At 40.3% G+C, this 17,860-nt stretch overlaps 1 protein-coding gene across 1 annotated transcript in view; it reads right to left on the minus strand.

Moving 5' to 3' along the window:
• Positions 1 to 17,860, minus strand: part of PIK3CB (phosphatidylinositol-4,5-bisphosphate 3-kinase catalytic subunit beta) — a 144,246-nt gene that overhangs the window by 125,478 nt on the left and 908 nt on the right. The window lies entirely within an intron of this gene.

Genomic DNA, 17,860 nt, shown 5'->3' on the forward strand with positions numbered 1-17,860 from the left:
AGCCTGAATGATGCCTAACTGCTCCCCTGCCAGCCTGATTGACCCTAACTGCCCTCCCCTGCTGGCCTGGTCACCCCTAACTGCCCTCCCCTGAAGGCCTGGTCATCCCTAACTGCCCTCCCCTGCAGGCATGGTCACCCCCAACTTCTCTCCCCTGCAGGCCTGGTTCCCCCCAACTGCCCTCCCCTGCAGGCTTGGTCCCCCCCAACTTCTCTTCCCTGTAGGCCTGGGTCCCCCACAACTGCCCTTCCCTGCAGGCCTGGTTGCCCCCAACTTCCCTCCTCTGCTGGCCTGGTCACCCCTAACTGCCCTCCCCTGCAGGCTTGATCGCCCCCAACTGCCCTCCCTTGCAGGCCTGGTCCCCCCCAACTGCTCTCCCCTCCTGGCCGGATTGCCCACAACTGCCCTCCCTTGCAGGCCTGGTCCCCCCCAACTGCCCTCCCCTGCTGTCCTGATCGCCTACAACTGCCCTCCCTTGTAGGCCTGGTCCCCCCGCAACTGCCCTCCTCTGCTGGCCATCTTGTGGTGGCCATCTTGTGTCCACCTGGGGGCAGCCATCTTGTGTGTTGGAGTGATGGTCAATTTGCATATTACTCTTTTATTAGATAGGATATGAAAGAATTGTTTTTCTACTTGTTAATTGGATAATAAAATAGAAGTCAGCTCTGCCTTTTTGCTGTCCTTTAAAAGTTTATCATCATTTTGCAACCATGATAATAACAGCTGATTAAGCTACCAAAAAACTCAATGCATACTAAAATTGATGAACATTTGATGAAGAATGGGATCTTTATTTAAACTCAAAGTGTCTTTCCACAAAAATACTTTTTATTGACAAAAGCAAAAATTTATAACTTTGAATGGAGAAATCAAGCCAAGATCACTTTAATCAAGTGATCAGAGTTAAAATGACCAATAATGGCATGAACTGCCATTTTGTGTATGCTGAGCAACACACATCATCACTTCTGTGGTACTCCTGCCAAAAATGCATAACTTGGATCTTAATCAGGAAGAACAGACAAACTGAAACTGAGGAGCATTCTACAACATAACCTGACCTGTACTTTCCAATTATATCAAAGTTATTTAAAAAAAAAAGGGGGGGGGGGGAAGGAATTGTTTTGGATTAAAGGAAATTCGAAAGACCTGAAAGCATGTGCATCTGATAATAAACTGGGTGGTGGTGTAAAAAATATTGTTAGTACAACCGGTAAAACTGGAATATGGACTATATATCAGATAACAATATCACATCCATGTTAATTTCCTAAATTTGGTAACTATACTATGGCTATGTAAGAAAATGTCTACTGATATATGCAACAACTTCAATAAAGCTTCAGAAAATTATGCTGAGTGGGGGGAAAAATCATCAGCCCTGGCCAGTGTCGCTAAGTGGTTAGAGCGCCGGCCCCACGCACCTCAAGAACTTATTCCAAGATTTTACTTTTAATGATTTTCCTCAGCCCAGTCACTTATTACATTATTAAAGAGTTAATACTGGCTGAAACCGGTTTGGCTCAGTGGATAGAGCGTTGGCCTGCGGACTCAAGGGTCCCAGGTTCGATTCCGGTCAAGGGCATGTACCTTGGTTGCGGGCACGTCCCCAGTGGGGGGTGTGCAAGAGGCAGCTGATCGATGTTTCTCTCTCATCGATGTTTCTAACTCTCTATCCCTCTCTCTTCCTCTCTGTAAAAAATCAATAAAATATATTTTAAAAAAAAGAGTTAATACTGTCTATAATATCTACATTTTCATTATTACTTAAAAGTACAGTCATCAAAGTAAGTTGCTGGAGAAGAGCTTTGCTATGGAGAGCATGAACTCATCTCTGAAGGCAACCACAAGTCTACTTAACTAGGTAAAAAGTCAACGCAGGAAGATGAAATGACGATTCTAGTACTCTAGTAGCCCAATTCAAATCCTGATACATGGGACCTGACTTTGTGGCTTCCCATTACCCACTGCCTCCTGGATCCAGCCATCTCCCTCTTGGAATTCTCTTGCTAAAAACCTGAAATGCTCCCAACTATTAGATTTAACCCCTCGGTCTGATAGTCAAATGTAAACAATGAACTAGCATCACTGAGTTCTAGCTCCACCTCACGCACTAACTGTTTAACCTTGGGAATGTTCCCTAACTTACACTTTATTTGTAAAATTGGACGGTTATATTATATTATCTTTAAAATCCATTTCAACTCTAAATTCCACTTGGTCAAGCAACTCTACACCTCACAAGTACTCAGCTTTTGTTCTAGTCCAGTCGTCGGCAAACTCATTAGTCAACAGAGCCAAATATCAACAGTACAACGATTGAAATTTCTTTTGAGAGCCAAATTTTTTAAACTTAAACTTCTTCTAATGCCACTTCTTCAAAATAGACTCGCCCAGGCCGTTGTATTTTGTGAAAGAGCCACACTCAAGGGGCCAAAGAGCCGCATGTGGCTCTCGAGCCGCAGTTTGCCGACCACGGTTCTAGTCAAACAAATGTCCAAGCTTCTTCCTACAAGATCCTGCCTGAACTTGAACTCATCCTACACATCTCTTATCCTACACATCTTTCCCTCACACTCTCCTCTCAAGCTATATATGGCCTCATTCAGTTTCTACAAGATGCCAGGCTTCCTCCCACCAGAGTTTTCCCATGTGCTACACCACTACATCCCACCTATCTTAGGTGGTCTCAGTCATGTCAAACTCAATGTTCCCTTTTTTAAAAGAGCAAATATTCTATAACATCCCCTTTACTATTCTGAAATAAATTTGTAGATAAGACTAAACATAATTTTAAATAACTACATATATGTATATGTTATAGAGTCCTAACTATATTATAAAGGCGAAATAAAACATAATTTAGTACAAAATAACATGTCCACTAATAGTAAATTCTCAAATACAATTATTTTAGAAGGGAGTGGAACAGCAGAATACTATTGTTTTTTCATAACCTTGGAGGACTATTTAACCATTCAAACAATATACATGAAAGTATAATTTACAAAAGCAACACACTAGTTACCAAGAAACCAGAGTTCCAATACCAGCTTTGCCAGTGACAAGCCTAACATAACTTCCAAAAAAAATTTTTTTAAGTCACTTTACCTGTCTGGCCCTCAGTTTTAGCCTGTGTGATGAGAGCAGACAAGGCCAGCACAGTCCCTGAGTGGTGATCAAGCAGGTGGTACTCCAATCTTACTCCACCAGAACAGAAGCTCAGCTATGATTTATGTATATACTGCAGCTAGCATTTATATAAGGCTTCTTTATTAATCCTTGTATTATTAAAAGGGACTGTTGGCAGTTTCTTATAAAACTAAACATGCATTACCCTACGACCTAGCAATTGCACTCATGGGCATTTATCCCAAAGAAACAAAACCTTAGGTTTACACAAAACCTGTACTCATACAAAAAACAAATGTTCATCCTTGCTTTATTTGTAACAGCTAAAACCTGAAAACAATACAAATCTTTCAACAGGTGAGTGGTTAAAAAAACATGTGGTCCATCCATATCATGGAATTCTACTCAGCAATGAAAAGGAGTCAACTATTAATACATGCAATACTTGAAAGGCAAAATGGAAGACAAATTAGTGGCTGCCAGGGGTTAAAGGCCACAGAGGGGAATGGAAGGTGGGAGGGGTGGGTGCTGGAGGTGGGCGTGGTTATAAACATGTAACACAAGGGATCCTGGTGTTGTAAGAACTGCTCAGTATCTTGACTGTGGTGGTGCATACAAAAGCCTAGACAGGTGACATGATTGTATAAAATTTCATACACACATATAAAAGTTCAAAGGAAACTGGAGAAATCTGAATAACATTAGTGGATGATTGTATAAACGTCAATATCCTGGTTGTGATACTATGCTAATTTTACAAAACATTACCACTGGGGAATACCCAGTCAAGTATACAAAGAATCTGTTGTATTATTTAATACAATTGCACATAAATCTAAAATTGTATCTATCAAAATTTCAATTTGCGCCCTAACCGGTTTGGCTCAGTGGATGGAGCATCGGCCTGTGGACTCAAGGGTCCCAGGTTCGATTCCGGACAAGAGCATGTACCTTGGTTGCGGGCACATCCCCAGTAGGGGGTGTACAGGAGGCAGCTGATTGATGTTTCTCTCTCATCGATGTTTCTGACTCTCTCTCCCTCGCCCTTCCTCTCTGTAAAAAATCAATAAAATATATATTTTTAAAATTTTCAATTTGCCCTGGCCAAGTGGCTCAGTTGATTGGAGCGTCGTCCCATACACCAAAAGGTTGCAAGTTCAACTCCCAGTCAGGGCACACACCTAGGTTTTGGGTTTAATCCCCAGTCGGATGTATGCACAACCAATCGGTTTCTCGTTTCTCTCTCACATTGATGTTTCTATCTCTTTCTCCCTTCCTCTCTCTCTAAAATCAATAAAAACATATTCTCAAGTGAGGATTTAAAAAAAACTTTTTTTCAATTTTAAAAAAGCCTGAGGGGGCAGGGGCAGGCTAGAAGGGGTCATTTGGGAGAAAGGGGGGAAATACGTAATACTTTCACCAATAAAGATTTTTTAAAAATAAATAAGCCTGAAAACCTAAATTCTCTGAGCTTACAGGCTCCCTAAATCTGGTGCCTGGACATTGACAGCCCTCTGTGCTTTTCAAGTTGTCAGTAGTAAAGAACTAGGGGGTTTTTACCCCAGTTGTCATAATCTAATACTTTCTTAAAATACAATAAAAAGAATTAAATAGAAAAATAAAAGACAAAATACAAGTCCACATGTTATTATTAACTCTAAATTTCTGTGGGATATCACAGTGAACAAAGCCATCAGCACAGGCTCGCACTTTTGAGCAATGATGCATCAAGACAACTAAACCTACTCATAAATTCTTAGCTCACCAGTTCTATCTCCTGAAAATTCAACATAGAGACATCGTCTGACTAAAGAGATACTTTCCATGTTCATGAAAAAGATCTTTAAATACTTATGTGGGGGGAAAGACTACATATTTATTAAAAAGCCTATCCCAGGCACACACACACACACACACACACACACACACACACACACACACAAAGCTCAGCCAGTGTGGCTCAGTGGTTGAGCATCAACCCAGGAACCAAGAGGTCACAGTTCCGATTCCTGGTCAGGGCATATGCCCAAGTTGCAAGCTTGATCCCAAGGAGAGGGTGGGCAGGAGGCAGCAGATCGAAGTTGTTCCTTTCTCATAGATGTTTCTATCTCTCTCTCCCTCTCCCTTCCTCTATCTGAAACCGATAAAAACATATTTTTTAAAAAAAAACACAACACTTCAAGAACCAATCTCTTTATAAAAGACAACATATGGGAGTTAAATATTCCTATAGGCCTGACTGAGAAAATATTCTTTAAAATACACACACTACAAATCACACCTGAGGTTAAAGTAATGCAACTCAAGGTGTTCTGTGAAACTCTTTTTGGGAGACTAGTCTGGACTGGGTTTTAGGATAGGAATGCTCTCACTATGAAACTCTTTTTTCTGACACTCCAATTCTACATCTAACTGCCTTTCTCCTAAATTTAGGTTCAAATGTAGATATTATGGACAGTATTAACTCAAAAACATGTAATAAATAACAGGACTGAGGAAAAACATTAAAAGTAAAATCTTGGAGTAATTCCCAAGTTTCTCTTAATTTTACCCCATAGTTTCAAACTCCTTTTAAAATAAATTTCTGCCAATGATACGAACAAACAGCTAAACTCCCTGCTTTGAAGTCCACATCTTTTCCCTCTCTATGCCATTACTCTTAGAGATTAATAAATATGCAGCAAGATATATGTAATAGTGTCAACAATAAAAAATAAATAAATAGGCCTGGCCTGCGTGAATCAGTTAGTTGGGCATCATCCCATGCCCAGAAAGGTTACTGGTTCCATTCTCAATTAGGGCACATGCCCTGATTTGGGGCTGGATCCTGGTTAAGGGTATGCAGAAGGTAGCCAACCGATGACTCTCTCTTCTCCCTTCCTCTCTCTCTAAAAATCAATGTTATTCTTTAAATAAACATATAATAAATATTCAGCAAAATGTTAGCAACCAAGTGATATACAGAAAGCAAACCTAGGACAAGGATAATTTCCTGATTAACAGCCCTAATAATACTTAGCAGAACATATTTATCAATGGAATTGAAAAAGGAAATACTTATTCAGCAATAAAAAGGAAGCACTGATACATGCCACAATATGCATAAATCTCGAAAATATGCCAAGTAAAAGAAGCCAGTCACAAAAGACTGCATCTGTACATACTATGCATCTCCTTCTGTGTGTCTGAGTACTGTTAATGGTTGATATAATGTTGATGCTCACATTCCTTTCTCATGTGAATGAATATGGGGGAGAAAAAGGCCATAGTAGTATAATGATTCTCTAGTCATTCTTTTAAGTTAAAGATTAATAACTACAGTTTATTGGTTCATTTATTCAAAAGTAAATGTCTTAGTTCTTCTATTCTCAATACTTTAGGATCAAGCTTAGCCACATTTTTCACTATACCACCCAAACAAATTACCTGAGCAAAAAGGAAAAAAACATTTTGAGTTTTCTTATTTGAAAACTCTGTAAACATGCCTACACAACCTTTTAGAACATCTAGCTAGATCATACATTAAGCACATTTGTTAGTTACACATACATGACAAACCACCAAACAACATTCTTTCTAATTGTAGTATTCGAAGAAATACTACATCAAATAACTAATTCATTGTTTAACTCTTAACTCTTATTCATAAAACAGGACTATCATCATATAAACTTGGTTAAAAGTAGTGAAAGAAAGTTTAATGGTTAAATGATTAGAAAACTGCTTACTGTTTCCAAATACGCAGGTATCTTTATACTAAAAAAACACACTTTAAACTTATATAGTCTCTTTCCACCTCCCTCTGAAAGACCCAAAAAATAAAAAAACTGTGTGAGACAATCATTAAGAGCATAAATTTATAGTCAGACGGACCTGAGTCTGAAACCTGACCTTCCCACTTAAAAGCTGTGTGCCACCTGGCACATTATCTTCCCAGAGCTTCAGTTTCCTCATCTCTGAAATGACCGTATCATTAAAACCTTCATTACAAGTTTTTTATAAAGATAAAAGGAAGTAATGCAGAAAAAACACTTAGCATAACCTGACATACAAGTAAGCATCTAATGTTAACTATTGTTATATATAGTAAACCACACAGATGGGTTTCCTACTAGGCTATATTGACAGCTTTGAATGACAGACAAAAAAATAAAAATAAAAATAAAAGGAAGCAGGTAAGAATACACAGAATTAAAGAAATCACTGATTAAAAAATAACTGCCCGGGGCTCAAGGAGAACAGTGAATTCATAAGTTAAAGGTAAAATAAGTGTTGCTGGTTGTATGGCATATATAGCTCTCTAAAAAATATTTCTATAAACATATACATATAGTCCTTGTAGGAAGAATAGGACGTAAAACCCAAAAGCCTCTCAGTTAAGAAAAATATTAGCAAAAGAATGGTGAATGAAATACTGGTACATCAAGTTTAAGACCTAGCCGGTTTGGCTCAGTAGATAGTGTCAGCCAGAGCAGGGGTCGCCAACCCTTAGGACCTCATGGACCACCAGTGGTCCGCAGACCACCAGTTGGCGACCACTGAGCCAGAGAACTAAAGGGTCCCAGATTCAAATCTGTCCCCGGCCCTGGTCAGGGTGCATGTGGGAGATAACCAACCAATCAATGTGTGTCTCTCACATAGACGGTTTCGTGTTTTTTTTCTCTTTCCCCACACCTTCTACTCTCTCTAAAAATCAATGGAAAAATATCCTCAGGTGAGAATTAACAACACACACACACACACACACACACACACACACACACATACACACACACACGGACATATATAAATGCCTCCTGCATGCCCCCTATTGTATGACAATAATATATGTATGACAATTAATGATTTCCAATGAAAAGGGGGAAAAGAACAAAAATGAAATTATTTCAAATGATCAAACCTTGTCCAAAACCAACAACCATCTACTCCTATGGATCGATGTTTTCTTATGCTCACAGTACAAAATAAACAAGCATATTAAGAGAATTCCTGGTGTCTCCTCAGGACACACTCCCAAAAAAGTAACCATAATAAATCTTAATTAAGAGGAATGACATCTATATAACTGATAAATATAAAACCTAACTTTTGAAAATACACAACTGCAAAAATAAGCTTTACCTCACAAATTATTTTTTTAATATATATTTCAGAGAAGGGAGAGGGAGGGATAGAAACATCAATGATGAGAGAATCATTGATGGGCTGCCTCCTGCACGCCCCCTACTGGGGATTGAGCCTGCAACCTGGGCATGTGCCCTTGACCAGAATGGAACCCAGGACCCTTCAGTCCCCAGGCTGACACTCTATCCACTGGGCCAAACCAACTAGGGCTACCTCACAAGTTATAATTTTTGTTCAGCTAACATAATAGCATAAATTTGTAATCTATCTATAATAATAAAATCTATAATAATAAAAGCATAATATGCTAATTAGACCGGATGTCCTTCTGAATGACCTTCCGGACGAAGCCGGGGCTGCAAGGGAAGCTGGGGTCCCGAGTGCCTGCTGGCAGCTGAAGGGAAGCCCAGGTCCCAGATGCCTGCTGGCAGCCGGAGGGAAGCCTGGGTCCTGGGTGCCAGAGGCAAGTCGGTGCTGGCAGCCAGGGGAAGGCAGGCCTACTCTTGCATGAATTTCATGCATCGGGCCTCTAGTGATTTATAAAGCTAAAGGAACCAGGCCAGTGTGGCTCAGTGGTTTAACATTGACCCATTAAACAGGCGGTCATGGTTCGATTCCCTGTCAGGGCACATGCCCAGGTTTCATGCTCAATCCCCAGTAGGGGGCATAGAGGAGGCAGTCGATTGATGTTTCCCACTCATCAATGTTTCTATCTCTCTCTCCTCCCTTCCTCTCTCTCTCTCTAAAAATTACAATTTAAAAATCATATGTATAAAGCTAGAGGAAAACATTGATTTTAAAGTATCTAAATACAAGATTTTTATGTTGGAGAAAAGTTCTACACATACCCTGGAAGACCAGAAAGAATGCAAGTGTGTGTAGGGGAGTAGGGATATACAAGTGGATCCAAGAGCAAATGAAGCCTGAAACAATGCTGGAGGAAAAATGGCAAAACTAAAGCTGTCCTATTTCAGGCACAGCCTGAGAAAAGTGTTCTCTAGAAAAGAAAATAATGCTGGGAAAAACAGAAGGCAGCAAAAAAAAAAAAAAAAAGACCAAATATGAGATGGGTTGACTCCATGTAACAAGCCATAGGCACGAGTCTACAGGAGCTGAGCAAGGCTGCTAGGACAGGACATTGTAGACATCACTCATTCATAGGGTCACCAGAGTAGGAGTCTATCTACTCAATGGCATGTAACACAAATACAGGACCTACACTAAATCAATAGCTCAAGAGTAAACAATTTTAAATGACCATATTTCAACTAGTTAATAGAAATTAATTACTGTGTAACTACATGTAACTTAAAAGTAGTAGTTAGTGACCTGGCTACAAAAACTCAGCATCTCTATTTCGAATAGCAGGTCTTCAGTTACAAATTCAAATTAAACTTAAAACTCAATCTGAAATCTCATTATTTAAATCTGAAATCTCATTATTTACATCACAAAAGCTCAATCAGTTATGCTAGTAAAGTGCAAATGTCTCAAAATGGAGTATGACCTCTTGTAGACGGTCACCTCAGATTCCTTCCAGTGGCTCAGCAGATAAGGAATTCATGGAATTCAGGTCTTCAAGGTCTAGTAAGCATCGTGGCTAAACCACCCAGTCAACACCAAATTATGTGGGGCAATGCCTGATGATTATCTAACTCCTTTGACTGCTCCCATCTTTCCACTACTTCACAGACTACCATTACTTCTAACTGGTAAATGGAGATAGATAGGAAATAAGTAAATATTATAAATTCGAGAAAAAACTATGGTCAGGAATGTGGGTAAAGTACAGTTTAAATAAAGCTTCTGAATTACCCAAGGATTTCTTTTAATCCACATAATCCTCCTCCTGAAGGCATGGATAATCAGGATCACATTTCCCTTCAAGGCAAATGAGCATTTGCTTGGTGGTCTCCCAAGAAGCCAGAGCACCAAAAAAATGACAAACTACAGGGTCAGCAATGTGGCAGTCTCTCAGGATTCTGAGCTGCAGACCTGGCTCTAGCAATGCCAGGATATAGGGAACTGTCCATATTAACATTATTTCAGCAGTAAATACTCCCAAAGGGTCAACTAATAACCTCAGGTGATCTTTAAATATTAGAGGAAATAAGGCGATATCCATAGCTTGGTGAATAAGTAGGGAAAGATATATAAATCCTGAAGCCAGGATTTTTTCAGGGGAAGGATTTGTGAATTTTCTGAGTAAATGATGGAATTTCTACATTAACTGCTTTAGGCTGGAACCAAGTTAATAGGAGAATGGAAAGCTACATTTGCAATGTACTTTAGCTGTACAGGTAACAACATATCCTCCTCCTCAACTCCTAGGAAAGTTGAATACCTGCAACTCTTAAGTGCTGGAATAAAATGGATAGGCTAGCAGAAAGTGACAATGCTAGACAGACCCGGGAGAAAAGCTATAACTTCACAGCATTATCCTTTGCAAAATTAATCTCTACCCCGTAATAGCAGTAAATGGGAATTCTGAATTTATTAAAGAGACATGAGAGGATATATGATGATGTCCATTACCATTTTATCACAGACTTAGCCCCCAAACTTCTTTGTTAGATGGTCCCTATTAGAACCTGATATTATGAGATTTTGCATCACTTGACAGGTTCCAAAAGGTATAAGATAATTTTTAAGTTAAAGCCCTTAGAAACATTCCTCCATCTACAAGGTTAAATATTATATTGCATGTAAACCCATTATGTTGAAGATTGGAATTCTCTTTTATATTTCTAAAAGAAAACCAATCAGTAGGTTGATCAATTAATTATCCACTTATTCCAATTCTGATACATTCTGATACTTGAGAAATTTTTTCTTTAAAAAATACCTAAGTCTGCCAGGCCAGCATAGCTCAATGGTTGAGCATTGACCTATGAACCAGGAGATCATGGTTCAATTCCCAGTCAGGGCACATGCCTGGGTTGCAGACTCAATCCCCGGTGGGGGTGTGCAGAAGGCAGCCAATCAATGATTCTCTCTCATCATTGATGTTTCTCTCTCTCTCTCTTCCTCTCACTTCCTTTCTGAAATCAATAAAAAATATATTAAAAATAACATAAAAAATACCTAAGTCCAAGTGTCAAGAATTAGGGGGAAGTAACCACAAAGGACTAACATAAGGGAATTCTTTGGGGTGTTGGAATTGTTCGGAATACAGTTAGTTGCAGTAGTTACAAGAATCTATCTATGCATGTGTCAAAATTCATAGGACTACACATGAAAAAGTGAACTTGACTGTATGTAAAATTTTTTAAATTCAATGTCACTCCCCTTTTAGAAATGTCTTTTTATTGAAATCTCTTGCTCTAGCCAGTTTGGCTCAGTGGATAGAGCATTGGCCTAAAGGGTCCTGAGTTCAATTCCAATCAAGGGCACATGTCCAGGTTGCAGGCTTGATCCCCAGTAGGGGGCATGCAAGAGGCAGCTGATCAGTGATTCTCTCTCATCACTGATACTTCTCTCTCTCCCTCTCCCTTCCTCTCTGAAAACAATAATTTTTTTTTTTTCAAACTCTCCTTAGCCCTGGCCGGTGTTTCTTAGTGGTTAGAGCACTGGCCCATGCACCAAAGGATCTCATGTTCAATGGGAAAAGGGGGGGCAGTGAGGGAAGCAACTAATAGATGTGTCTCTTTCACATTGTTTCTCTCTCTCTTTCCCCCCCTCTTCCTCCCTCCCTCCCGCTCTCTCTAAAATTCAATGGGAAAAATATCCTCGGTGAGGATTAACAAAAATATATACATATATATCTTTAGTCATCTAAAAAGAAATGTCTATTAACTCAAAAAAAGAAATGTCTAAATTAGAGATATGCAACCTGCTTTACTACAGCAATAAGTAGCTAACACACTATATATACCCAATCATACATCTAAATCCCTTTCATTTTCCTTCTCTTAACTAGAGGCTTATAACTCAGAATTATTTAACCTGGAGATAACATAAAGACAACCATCCTATATAATAAAAGCCTAATATGCAAATCAACCAAATGGCAGAACGGCCAGTGGAACGACTGGTCACTATGATGCACACTGACTACCAGGGGGCAGACGCTCAATGCAGGAGCTGCCCCCAGCCCGCAGACCCCAGGCCAGGCAAGGCGGGTGCCAGCAGGAGCCCCCCTGATCGCCCTGCAGAGGGAGGCAACCGGTGGCAGCAGGGGGCGGGGCTGTCGAGCCAAGGCAGGTGCCTTGCAGGGCGGGTAGAGGGGGAGCCCCCATCAACTCTGATCTCTGGCCAGGGCTAGGGACCCTACTCGTGCACAAATTTTGTGCATCAGACCTCTAGTAGAATATATGGGAAAACAACTTAAGAAGGAAGTGTACCAGTTTGAAGCCATTCTCAAGGGTAAAAGCTGGACCCAATGGCTGAAAAAAATCCAAGAAGACATCTTAATTATGAGAAAATAAAAAGGCCCTGCCTTAGCTGCCACTGTGGCTCGGTTGGTTGGAGCATCATCCCATACACCAAAAGATGGGTTGGATTTCTGGTTAGGGCACATACCCAGGTGGTGGGTTCCATCCCCGGTAGGAAGGCAATGGAGGCAACCAACCAATATTTCTCACTCACATAGATATTTCTCTCTCTTTCTCTATGTATCCCTCCCCCCCTCTAATCAATAGATATAAAAAGAAAAATAATAAAATAAAATAAAACAAATAGTTTTAAAAGAAGAAAAGGATAGCTGTGGCTGGTTAGAGCATCATCCCAATACGCCCAGGTTGCCAGTTCAATCCCAGGTCAGGGCACCAACAAGGAGCAAGCAATGAATACATAAATAAGTGAAATGATCTCTCTCTCTCTCTCTCTCTCTCTCTCTCTCTCTCTCTCTCTCCCTCCCTCCCTCCCTCCCTTCCTCCCTCCCTCCCTCCCTCCCTCCCTCCCTCCCTGTCTCTAAAATCAATAAATAAAATAAAAATGCAACTGATTTCTGGGTATTAAAAAAATAAAGAATAGTTTCCTTTTCTGCAGTGTGTTCTGACATTGGACTACAGTAGGATCATAGACACTTCTTAGAAAAATAACCCATATACATCAGCAAATGGAGAGGAAGCAAACGGGAAAATACCCAAGTGTCAAAATTTGGGGAGGGTGGTGAGAGGTAAGAGGGGTGAGAGGAACGCTGTCTCACATAAGCCTCAAAATCTCTATTTTCCCTTATCTTTCTTTTCTACTAAATGTTCAGTCAATATTATTCCACTAGAGGCCCGGTGCACAAAACTCGTACACGGGGGGTTGGGGGGTGGGGTGTCCCTCAGCCCAGCCTGCACCCTCTCCAATCTGGGATCCCTCTCACAATCCACGACTGCTGGCTCCCAACTGCTAGCCTACCTGCCTTCCTGATTGCCCCTAACCTCTTCTGCCTGCCAGCCTGATCACCCCCTAACCACTCCCCAGCAAACCTGATTGATGCTCCCCTGTCAGCCTGTTTGCCCCTAACTGCCCTCCCCTGCAGGCCTGGTCACCCCTAACTGCCCTCCCCTGCAGGCCTGGTCCCCCCCAACTGCTCTCCCCTGCAGGCCTGGGTCCCCTGCAACTGCCCTTCCCTGCAGGCCCGGTCACCCCCAACTTCCCTTCTCTACCAGCCTGGTCATCCCTAACTGCCCTCCCCTGCAGGCTTGATCACCCCCAATTGCCCTCCCTTGCAGGCCTGGTCCCTCCCAACTGCCCTCCCTTGCAGGCCTGGTCCCTCCCAACTGCCCTCCCCTGCTGGCCATCTTGTGGTGGCCATCTTGTGTCCACATGGGGGCAGGATCTTTGACCACATGGGGGCAGCCATCTTGGGTGTTGGAGTGATGGTCAATCTGCATATTACTCTTTTATTAGATAGGACTAGAGATCCACCAAAGGACTTGTATCCATGCATATGAGCATAACCAATAGACACAGACAATAGGGGGTGGGGGCATGTGCTGGGGGTAGGAGCAGGTGGGGAGAGGTCAATGGGGGGAAAAGGAGATACATGTAAAACTTTCAACAAAAAAGAAAAAAAAAAGAATATAATGGAGCTGAAAAATTCCTACTGCCCAGTGACATCATAGCTGTCTTAACACTGTGCACAACTCACTATCATGTATTTGTGGTGATGCTGGTGTAAACAAACCTACTGCTGTACAAAAGTGTAGCATATACAATTATGTACAATGCATAATACTTGATAATGATAATAAACAACTATGTCACTAGTTAAAAAAAATTATTCCTCTAATCTCGAATTTCCTCGTCAACATATTTTTCCTATATTTCTACTTTGACAATGGAATTGTACACTTCTAATTTTTTCCATGCCCTTCTTTGTTCATAGTTTTCAGGGCTAGACTCAGTCTCAGGCAGAGGAGAAAAATACTAAGTTATTTGCCTCTTTCTACAACATGACAAAGCTGTCAAGTGAGCAGGTAATAGAAACCAAATAGCCCTAGCTGGTTTGGTTCAGTGGATAGAGCATCAGCCCACGGACTGAAGGGTCCCAGGTTCGATTCCAGTCAAAGACATGTACCTTGATTGCAGGCTTGATCCGGTGTACGCGGGAGGCAACTAATCAATGTCTCTCTCACATCCATGTTTCTCTCTGTCTCTCTCCTTCCCTTCCACTCTCTTAAAATCAATGGAAAAATATCCTCAGGTGAGGATTAGCAGAAAATAAAGAGAAACCAAATAATAGGGATTTATCCCCAAGATATGGTAAGTTATGACAACTTCAAATCAAATGGTTCCCAGAATATGCACATATATGTATGCACACACACTCACAAAAGGTGGGGGGAAAAGTCTCAGACTTTTGTTTTTAAATAGTGCAACTGAAACAAAGACATTGGCTCTCTGTAAAAATTCTGCTACCCTACAGGATTTGTTATGCAATTATTTGATCAAACTACCACATTCTAGAACCAACTCCCTCCCATCAAGACCAAAATTCAATGCCTCAAAATAACAAAACAGACCGGAAAACTTGTTTGGTTCCTTATTCACAAAAATACTAATGATCCAGTACACAATGAACAAAATTCACATTTGTTTTGTTATCAGTGGCTTAAGTTCCAAATGCTTAGCCTTTTCAGGAAGTACAGCATGTTTATGAAGACTGAAGGAATAAGGATGTCTAGCAGAGTAACTCTATGCCTTCTGATTTCTTCCTCATTTGCACAAATCTGGGACCAAAAAAGTGTAAAGTGTGATCAGTACATGTTATACTTGGAATCAGAATATTTTATAACTTATTTCATTTGCACGTTCATTCATTCAACGTTAGTTAAATGTTCCAATCACTGTTCTAGTTACTGAAAATAGCCCAGGAAGACAGGTCCCTGCCATCGGATAACTTATAGCACAGCTAGATGGAGGAAAAGACCATAAACAAAGAACAAAAGAATAAGCAAGATAATTAACTGATAGCGCAGGTAAAGAGTTGGATTTATTTCTTAGTGTAACAAGAAGCTACTAGAGCAAGAAACTAAGTAAAGATCATGCTGATTGATGTTTTGGAAATGGACTGTAGGAGAGTAAGACGAGAGGCAGACACCAGTTAGGAAGCTACTACCCAGTAAGAACTGGGATGGTGTCTATAAAAACAAACTAAACTAAAAATACTCAGCACATATTGTGGAGGTAAATTTACAGATTTTGCTGGTCATTTGTGTGATAGGCGAAGAGTGAGGCAAAAGAATGAATTAAGAATGGATACCAGATTTTTCACTTATGTAGGGTGGAGGAGGGGAGGAGGAGGTGCTCTTAGGAAATGGAGACTGCTGGGAAAGAAATAAGTTGAGGAATGGAAATCAAGAACTCTACTTTGAACATGTTAAGTTTAAGATGCCTACAGACAAAATAGGTAAAGATATCATGTAGGCAAGTAGAAGAAATCTGAAGTTCAGGACCCAAGATAAAAATTTGAGAGTAAACAATACATTGAGAGTATTTAAACCATAGAGCATGTTTGATAGGATCATCCAAGAAGAGTATAGATCAGTGATGGCGAACCTCTGACACGCATGTCAGCACTAAATATTTAGTTGTTGGTTTATTAAATACAATTATATATAACAATTATACATTTATGTTATTTAAACTATAAATATCGTGAAATAATGTTTTTTCCTCAAAATGACACACTACCCGAGTTATGCTCAGTTTTTTGGCGAAGTTTGACACACCAAGCTCAAAAGGTTGCCCATCACTGGTATAGATAGAAAAAAGTAGAGGGGCAAGCTTGAAAACCCTGAGGCATTAGAATGTTTGAATTCAAGAAGAGAAGAAAAAGTCAACAAAAGAGAGAGAGAAAGCATAAAGAGAAGGGCAAATAAAATATCCTGGGATATCCTTTATATGTATAATACGATTCTCTAGTCCACTACCATCCTCCCAATCTGCTGGTCACACACACACTCAAATTCCATTAATTATAAAAATATATACATAAATTGAGGTTCAGAAATACTGAGTGACATCCCCAAATCCCCAGCTATTTGGGACCCATGTTCAGGCCTAGAACCAAGATGTGACTTCTGACCCCTAGCCTTTGCACAGTAGCTAACAGTACTTCTACTGTTGGGCTCACTAGTCCAAAATTAGACAACAGGGAAGATCATAACTTAGGAAGAACACAATTAGACTACAAGGAAGAACATAATTTAAATGATAAAGCTCATTTTAAATTATTTTCTATGTATTTTGTTCACATTCACAAAGCAACTTGGATCAAAAGTCTTTATGAATGAGTCGCTAGGAAAAGCAGGAAACACAGACAAGAGGTGCAAAACGGCAATAAACTCAACTCAATTTTCTCCACTTCTAAAAAATAACCTGAAGGTAGAAGACACTCATCCGAGTGTGAAACAGGGATGTAAAACAAAAGTTCTTTGTTTTTAGTCATTTTTTGCTTTAGTGAGTACAAGTCCAGTTTTAAAGCTTAAGGTTTTTTCTTTCTTGCACACTTGCCTCCTGAAATTAGGTTAAGATTTGTAACCTGAACACCCTCTCCTATGTATGCTACATGATCATGACTTCAACAGTTCTGCTTTTTACCATAAAAAAATCTTAAAGAGCATAGCATAAAAATCCCCAAATGATTAATGAACTGCTGAGAATTCTGACTCGTTGGAGATGATTTAATTAGGAATCATATTTCCAAACATTCATTCAGTGCTTCAAAATAAGTACTCATCTAATTTAATTACGATGACTTCACCAGACAGTAACACGGCCCACGATGATGTTTACAGAAGCACTTGTCACTCCCTTCGGATGTAGCAATGCAGAAAAAGGAAAAAAAAAAAAGTCTGTTTCCATATTCCTCGTGTGTTTATACTCTGTAACAAGTGACAGAGTTTAAGTGTCACTTAAGATTATTTCATCACCAAAGCACTTCAAGTTGGTGTGTCCCGCCATCTTCCATCCTGAGCGAATCCTAAACTCGCTGGGTTTGATTCCAGCAACAGTTCCCACTCGGTACGTGAGACAGGTATTCCAAGGCAACCGAAGCCAAAGACGACAGGGTTCTAGGATGAGGCTGGAGGATTCTAATGCCACTCCAACATTAAACAGTCCCACTTGGAGGTTACTGCAACCCCAGAGTACTTCCGAAATAAGG

Source organism: Cnephaeus nilssonii (genome assembly GCF_951640355.1).
Source record: "Cnephaeus nilssonii genome assembly, chromosome: 17".
In the NCBI taxonomy this organism is placed as follows: Eukaryota; Metazoa; Chordata; class Mammalia; order Chiroptera; family Vespertilionidae; genus Cnephaeus; species Cnephaeus nilssonii.